Here is a 6,653-nt window from a genome sequence, read left to right on the forward strand (position 1 = left end):
GCAGGGTGCACGCACGAGTCAACACACCACACTGTGCCCTTTGCACATGAGCGACTCGGGGAGCCGGGTGGTCCCGCGGTTAAGTGACCCACTTCTGACTGCGGCTCAGGTGCGTGAGATGAAGCGCCCCCTCGGGCTCTGCCCCGACAGCCTGCTTGGGACTCTCTCTCCCTCTCTGCCCCCCTCCCCCGCTCTCCTCATCTCAAAAATAAATAAACACTTCAATAGGAGCAATTCACTGTGTCAACCACTGGCGACAGAGACACAGCATCTAAACGCTCTCTCAAATGAACCAACTGCTAAGCTCCTATACTGAGCGTGCGCCCTGCTCCGAAAGGGTGACGGGGAGCCGGGAGGCAGCTCGGGTCAGACACGCAGCTAGACCCTTGCATCTCTGCCTCCCGCTTATCGGATCTCAGGAAGGTTATTTAACCTGCCTGTGCCTCAGTTTCTTCATCTGCAAAACAGGGGTAATAACAGTATCGACCTGATAGGGAGGCAGCGGTAAGTTCTCAGTGAGTAGAAGCTGTGGGGACGCTTAGCGCTGGTGTTTTGTTCTGGAAGGGGTGCCGGGGGCCATGTTTAGTGACGACGGGCGCTGGAAGGATGGAGAGACGCTATGGAAGGTTGCCGCGCGACCGCCTAGGGGAGGTCTGTGAGGTACACTGTCCATGCGGCGCTGGAGCAGGCGGAGCCAGACCCCAGGGGAGGGGTGCGGGGTGGGGGCTCACGCCTGGCAGCTCCCGGCTCCCTTGGTAGCCCGCGAGGCTGCGGGGGGGGGGGGGGGGGGGGGGGGGGGGGGGGGGGGGGGGGGGGGCTCAGTCGGTCAGATGTGCTCTTGGTTTCCGCTCAGGTCAGGAGCTCACGCTTTGGGAGTTTGAGCCCCAGCGTCTGGCTCTGTGCTGACAGCTCAGAGCCTGAATGGGATTCTCTCTCTGCCCCCCGCCCCCCAAATAAATAAATAATATTTTTAAAAATAAGGAGTAGCTCACAGCAAGCAGGACTGCCGGGTCAGCTGTCCTTGCCCCTGCCTGTGCCCCAGCCTGCCCCTTACTTTGGGGATGGAAGACAAAGACACGTTCCCTGTCGTCTCCATGATCATGAGGGGCTGTGATCGCTGATGTGATGAGGCCTCACCACCCCCGCCAATTCTTCAGTGTCCGTGTCCTCACAGAGGTGGTTGTCCTGGCAACGGGAGGGTGGGGTCCGGCCGGGGGTGGGGGGTCCCAGGAGGGCTCCCGGGAGGTGTGTGACACGCACAGACCCCTGCCTCACTTCTCAGCGGCAGGGGCGGCAAGTCTCACTCCCCAAGCCCCGCCGCGTGAGCAGGAGGAGGACTGGGCTTAGGAAGAGAGGCCGCGGTGGAAACTGGAAATAGGACAGACCCTCAAGGGAGCATCAAGGCGCGGCTCACGGAGGCCGGAAGTCCGCGCCAGGCCCCGGAGGGCGCTTGAGCGAGAAGCGGAAGCTAGTCCACCGAAACCTTGGGTCCATCTGAGACTCAGGGGACCCACGCACTTAGAAGGCCCCTTGGTGTCTGTGCCGGGAGCCGGAGCTGGGGGGCTTCTCTCTCTCCCTTGCCCCTCCCCACGAGTGCGCTGCGGGCACACGTGATCCTCCGTGGCATCCCGGAGTCTTTCCGAAAGTCATAGAGGGCATTTGGAGAAAACTGAATACGGACGCTGCATCAGAAAATAGTGGATTATGCCAGCGTCGACCTGCGTGGGTGTGATAATGTTACCGTGGAAGAGGGCGTCTTGTTGTTGGCCCGCACTGGGCTGTGCCCAGATAGGGTGTCTAAGACACCCTCCAATATTTCGGCTCAGCCCGTGCCGCCTGGCTTGCAGAGCCCAGGCAAGCCCCCCCACCCCCCACCCACCACCCCAACCCCGGGCTCCCGAGAGGCGGGAAGGTAGAGGGAGGGGCGGGGGAGGGGCACCGTGCCAGGGACCCCCTGAATAAGGCGAGGGCTGTGGCCATGCTTCTAGGAACCCACAGCTGCCAGCAGGAGCCAGAGAGGAAAGTATGGATACCCAAGCATGTCTGTGCCTCTGGCACATCAGGAGCCTTCTAGAAAACTAGAGACACCTCTGGAGAAAATGACTGGGGAGTCCCTACATTAACAGAGATTGAGTTCCTGCTACTCTGTAGAAATAAGAATGAAGTAGTTAACATTTCCTGGACAACTATATTTGTATCCTGACATTTATATTCACTATTTCAGAATTTGATTTTTTTAAATGAGAATATAAGCATGTATTATTTATGTAAATTAAAAATGACTTTGGGGTGCTTGGCTGGCTCAGTTGGTTGAGTGACCGACTTCGTCTTAGGTCATGATCTCCTGGCTCATGAGTTCGAGCCCCGTGTCGGGCTCTGTGCTGACCGCTCAGAGCCTGGAGCTGCTTCCGATTCTGTGTCTACCTCTCTCCACCCCTCCCCTGCTCACACCCTGTCTTTCTCTCTCTCTCTCTCTCTCTCAAATAAACATTAAGAAATGAATTTATTGCCCAATTCCATGCCCATGAGCTACGTAGAGTAGTCAGAATCATAGAAATAGAAAGGAGTAGTGGCCGCCAGGTGCCGGTGTGAGGCGGGAATGGGTGTTAAATGGGGGTAGATTTCAGTTCGAGACATTAAAAAACTTCTGCAGACGGATGGTGATGTGGTCGCATAACAATGTGAATGTTTTTAAGGCTACTGGACTGTACACTTTAAATGGTGTAAAATGGCAAATTCCATGTTAGGTATATATTTACTGCAATAAAAAATGAACCTAAAAAAAGAAAAATGCTGCAAAATTACTGTAATAGCCGTGATTCTGGATGCTTCTGGAAAACTGGCGCAGTTCGTGTACAGAAGGCCCCTCGGCCAGCGCCCAGTTGGAGCTTCCTTCTCGGCTCAACCACACACCATCTTGGCCGCCCTCTTGTTACTGATCCCAAAGGAGAGGTCGGTGGCAGCCTGGGCTCTGCCTTGCACGGCGGGAAACAGTGCACGAAGCCAGGGACCCTCGGCAGACAGCCAGGCAGCCTCGAGCCGGTCCCTGCGCGTCTAACGAGGCGCTACTCAGTCCCTTGGTTTGGGGTTCCTTCGAGGAGGGCAGGCAGCAACTGGATTCTTCCGGAAGTCTTTCAACAGAAACATTTCCCTCATCAGTTGATTGTCAGTCTTCCAGTCAGAATGGATCCTAGCAGGGAGAAGTAGAGAGGGATGATGCGTCTTCACCAACCCACGGCGTTTCTGAGATTTTCCATCCACAGTGGGATGCGTCGGGGCTGGGAGCCCCTGGGTGAAGCGGTCGTTAACGCGTTTGCCCAGGTTTAGAGAAGGAAGGGGAAAGGGCATATGATTCCAAGGGGCTTGCGAAGCGGAGTCACCGGGTGGAGGCCCCTGTGGTGGACAGTGGATGCAGGTGTCATATTGTCACAAGTCGGGTATCTGGTTCCTTCCCAAATGCTTACAGCCCAAAGCAGCCAGAGGCAGGATTTCTGAGGCAGTGTTAACTGCCTTTTTAGAGACCATTTTAATTAGAAGAAAGCAACGTATTCATCAAAAAGACACAGTGAGGGGCACCAGGGGGGCTCAGTCAGTTAAGCATCCGACGTCAGCTCAGATCATGATCTCGCAGTTCATGGGTTCGAGCCCCACGTCGGGCTCTGTGCTGACACCTCAGAGCCTGGAGCCCACTAGATTCTGTGTCTCCCTCTCTCTGTCCCTTCCTGCCCTCCCCTCGTCTCTCTCTCAAAAATAAATAAACATTAAAAAAAAAAAAAGACACACTGAAGGGAATGAAAAGACAAACCAAGGACAGGGAAGCTCCACGCTAACTGCTTTCAGAGCACTGAGGACAGTGCCATGAACCTGTCCTCCTCCCTGTCACCCCCGCGGTTTCAAACTCTTCTGCGTCAAGTGCGTCTTGCGTCTTATCCATGTTCGTTCACCCAGAAACTCGCCTGTGGCTGGTGGTCATAAGTAGTCAATAAAAGTGATTTTTTTGGACTCAATAACTTGCACTGGCCAAAAGCCTGGGACTATGGACTCGAACAAGTGAGAGTGGGCTCTGTGGCTAGAGCAGAGGGTCGTGGGGAGCGGCGGCAGTGACAGGTCCTGACGGTCACACAAGGGAATTCAGTTCCATGAACAATGGGAAGCCACTGATTTGTCGTTTTGTTCTGTTTGTTTGCCTAAGAGTGCTTGACGTTGAATTCGCCTTCTCATCCGAGCCATGAGAATATTTCCCCCCATCACTAGGCTCCGGCCTCCTTGAGGGCAGACAGCAGACCCTGTCTCTGTGTCTCCCACAGTGGCGGTCACAGCGACTGACTGTTGCGTGCATGACAGGTGCTCAGAAAATGAGTGCTCAGTATATCAGTGAATGACCCAGTGGTTCAGCCGGAGCGGGCAGAGGCAGAGGGGCCACGTAGAAACGTGGAGACATTTCTCTTCTGAACCCAGAGTGGCTCTTCGGGAGGGTGTCTAGACCATGTGGGGGGAGATACATTCCCTCTGTGTGCGGCCGAGTCTGAGAAACAAGAACATCCACGAGTCACGTCTTTCCAATCCTGGAGAAATGTGGGAATAAAAGTCCCCGCAACCAGCAAGTATTTCTCGAGCACGTCCTTTGTGCTCAGCCTCGCTGAGGGACCTTTGGACAAGTGTACACTGGAGAAATAGCACCTATGCATAAGGGTAGCTTTTCCAGGCCAGAAACAATTGGGGGGAAGCGTTAAACTGGGGTACTGCTCATTGTAAAAGAGCAATTTAGTCCGGAAAAGCTAAGGGCGGCCACCCAGCGGGGAGGGTAAGACTGGGACACGGTACTGAAAGACGGGTTGGATTGGATAAGAAAAGAGCAGACTGGCCTTGTGGACCACACGGCCCGGGAGCCGTCCACGCCGCCTGGCCGTGCCCAGCCCCACTGCTGTCTTCAACATCGCCATGGACATTGAGCCCTTGGGAGGCATGTCTCCTTTAAGCTGTTTGCAGACAAATTTCCAAAAACAGCAGAGAACTTACGTGCTCTGAGCACTGTGGAGAAAGAATTTGGTTACCAAGGTTCCTGCTTCCACAGGATTATTCTGGGACTTATGTGCCAGGGTGGTGATATCACATGTCACAATGGCACTGGCGGCAAGTCCATCTATGGGGAGAAATTTGATGATGAGAATTTCATCCCGAAGCACACAGGACCTGGCATCCTGTCCATGGCAAATGCTGGACCCAGCACAAACGGTCCCCAGTTTTCCACCTGCACCGCCAAGCCCGAGTGGCCGGGTGGCATGCTCGTGGTGTTTGGTAGGGTGAAGGAGGGCGCACCCATCGCGGAGGCCGGGGAGGCCGTGGAACCGCACGACCAGCAAGATCACCACTGCTGACTGCCGACAAATCTAGCACGTTTGACTTGTATTTTATCTTAACTACCAGACCATTTCTTCCTCAGCTGGAGAGAGCGCCCCTCCGCCCCCATCTGCCACCATCTAATCTGTGCTCCCGCTGCAGTTCACGGTCCATGTTTTCCTTACCCCCCACCCCACCCGGCCAGCTGGGCTGCAGAGTGAAGTTTATGATCATGAAATAAAAGCTAAAGGACACCAACAAAGCAGGCCGAAGGGTGTGTGCAGAGAAGCTGCCATTCATTCCCGGAGTCCACCCCGTGCTCAGGCTCCCTGCTCAGCAGTGCAGAACCGCCAGCCTGTCCTCAGGGAGCGCTAGTCTGGGAGGTGGGAGTGGAGTAGAGGCTAAAATACCGGAAATGTGGGTTATTCCACAAGAATGTTAAGTCCCAGGGGCACCTGTGGCTCAGTCTGTTGAGCATCTGACATCAGCTCAGGTCATGATCTCACCGTTGGTGGGTTCAAGTCCTGCATCGGGCTCTGTGCTGACAGCTCACAGCCTGGAGCTTGTTTCCAATTCTCTGTCTGCCCCTCCCCTGCTCATAATCTGTCTCTCAAAAATAAATAAATATTTAAAAATTTAAAAAAAAAGAATGTTAAGTCCCAGAAGGTAGAAATCTCTGTCCTGTTTGTCACTGTATCCCCGGTACGTAGAACAGTGCAGGGATGAATCCGGGTCCCAATAAATGCATACTGGACGAAGAAATGCTGCGTGGAGACACAGAATTATAGTGATATTGACAGATACCATGGACTAAGCACATACTTGTACCAGACAAGTCATTTTACAGAGTTGAGAACCAAGGCTTTACAGAAATGACGGGTTACGCGTAGCCTGTGAGGGGCAGACACCGAATTCACGGCCGCACAACCCCACAGGCACCCTTTTCTGAAACCTGTTTGGGGGCGTCTGTCTGGCAGCTGATGGAAAAGTGCAGGGGGGACCGGAGACAGGGCGGCCACTGCAGCGACACAGCGAACAGCAAGGGGCAGGAGGCAAAGCGGTCGCAGTCGAAGTTGCCGGCGAAGAAAGGATTACAGGTCTGGCACCTCGAAGCTCCGGGCTGGGCGACTTCCCGGATGCAGGACCTCGTTTGTCGCCTGGAAGTAGAAAGGATGCCGGTAGCCCCGAGAGGCAGAGCTTTCCCCTGGCTCCTAGCTGGCCGGCGAGCCGATCCCGTCCCAGGCGCCGCGGGGTCCGCAGGGCACTGGCCGCCGCCGCCCGTCGGGGTACCGCAGCCCGCCTCTGGCCCGGAG

General features: G+C 55.1%; 2 long non-coding RNA genes and 1 pseudogene across 2 annotated transcripts in view; 2 read left to right on the top strand and 1 right to left on the bottom strand.

Moving 5' to 3' along the window:
* The first annotated feature begins 1,226 nt into the window (after window positions 1-1,226).
* LOC115288575 lies at window positions 1,227-2,293 on the top strand. Its single transcript, XR_003907102.1, has 2 exons — window positions 1,227-1,722; window positions 1,989-2,293. It is a non-coding gene; the product is annotated as an uncharacterized LOC115288575 (long non-coding RNA).
* Window positions 2,294-4,337: 2,044 nt separating this feature from the next.
* On the top strand, window positions 4,338-5,602 carry LOC115287208 (annotated as a pseudogene).
* Window positions 5,603-6,102: 500 nt separating this feature from the next.
* Window positions 6,103-6,653, bottom strand: part of LOC115288578 — an 847-nt gene continuing 296 nt past the window's right edge. Inside the window, exon 2 of the long non-coding RNA XR_003907103.1 lies at window positions 6,103-6,497. This is a non-coding gene — a long non-coding RNA (uncharacterized LOC115288578). The remainder of the gene's footprint in view (window positions 6,498-6,653) is intronic.

Source organism: Suricata suricatta, chromosome 3 (assembly GCF_006229205.1).
Source record: "Suricata suricatta isolate VVHF042 chromosome 3, meerkat_22Aug2017_6uvM2_HiC, whole genome shotgun sequence".
NCBI classification, from domain to species: Eukaryota; Metazoa; Chordata; class Mammalia; order Carnivora; family Herpestidae; genus Suricata; species Suricata suricatta.